The sequence below is a fragment of the Amblyraja radiata genome, chromosome 48 (genome assembly GCF_010909765.2).
Source record: "Amblyraja radiata isolate CabotCenter1 chromosome 48, sAmbRad1.1.pri, whole genome shotgun sequence".
NCBI lineage: Eukaryota > Metazoa > Chordata > Chondrichthyes > Rajiformes > Rajidae > Amblyraja > Amblyraja radiata.
The window spans coordinates 3,470,550-3,471,853 of record NC_046003.1 but is presented as its reverse complement, the minus strand read 5'-3'; positions in this window follow the sequence as shown (position 1 = coordinate 3,471,853).

Here is a 1,304-nt window from a genome sequence, read left to right as displayed (position 1 = left end):
CTAGCCTGTCCAACCCCTTAAGAATTTTATAAGTTTCTATAAGATCCCCTCTCAATCTCCTAAATTCTAGAGAGTATAAACCAAGTCTATCCGGTCTTTCTTCATAAGACAGTCCTGACATCCCAGGAATCAGTCTGGTGAACCTTCTCTGTACTCCCTCTATGGCAATAATGTCCTTCCTCAGATTTGGAGACCAAAACTGTACGCAATACTCCAGGTGTGGTCTCACCAAGACCCTGTACAACTGCAGTAGAACCTCCCTGCTCCTATACTCAAATCCTATTGCTATGAAAGCTAACATACCATTCGCTTTCTTCACTGCCTGCTGCACCTGCATGCCTACTTTCAATGACTGGTGTACCATGACACCCAGGTCTCGCTGCATCTCCCATTTTCCTAGTCGGCCACCATTTAGATAATAGTCTGCTTTCCTGTTTTTGCCACCAAAATGGATAACCTCACATTTATTGGATAACCTCACATTTATTAGGAACAATGAGAGGTGATCAGACTGACCAAGGTGGGGGAGGGGGGTGGCTGTGTAAGCTTCAGCCATGTTAGTGTAGACTTTGTCCAGTGTCTTGACTACTCTAGTGGGGAAGGATACATGTTGGTGGAATTTGGGGAGTACAGTCTTCAGGTTTGAGTAATTGAAGTCACCCGCAACAATGAAGGCTGCCTCGGGGTTGTGCGTCTGTTGTTTGCTAATGGCAGTATGCAGCTCTTTCATTGCAAGCTTGGCATTAGCATCAGGAGGGAAATAGGCTGCAGTCACAACAGTGGAGGTGAACTCTCTGGGCAGATAGAACGGTCTGCATCTAACCAAGAGGAACTCAAGGTTAGCTGAGCAGTGACTCTCGATGATGGTGGAGTCCGTGCACTATGCTTTATTTACATAAATCACAGACCCCCACCTCTGGTCTTACCGGAGTCTGATGTCCTGTCCGCACGGAGCAAATTAGCTGGATGGCGCTGTCAGGAACGTCGATGTTGAGCCAAGTTTCCGTGAAGATCAGGATGTTGCAGTCTTTGATCCAGTTGTGGGAGGTGATCCTTAGCCGGAGTTCGTCCATTCTGTTTGCCAATGAGCGCACGTTAGCGAGGAAAAGGCTAGGAATCGCTAGCCTGTGTGGGGCTAGCTCTAACCTGGCCTTTAACCCACCTCTGCGTCCCCGGCGGTGCTTTCGTACGCGTCGCCGTCTGTTGGTGGTTCCGGTCGGCCGAGCTGGCTTGATGCGCGCTGGTGTTCTGACGCTCCGTTGGTCCGCGCCTCCGCTGCACCGGTGGCGGTCTCCAGCCCCGCT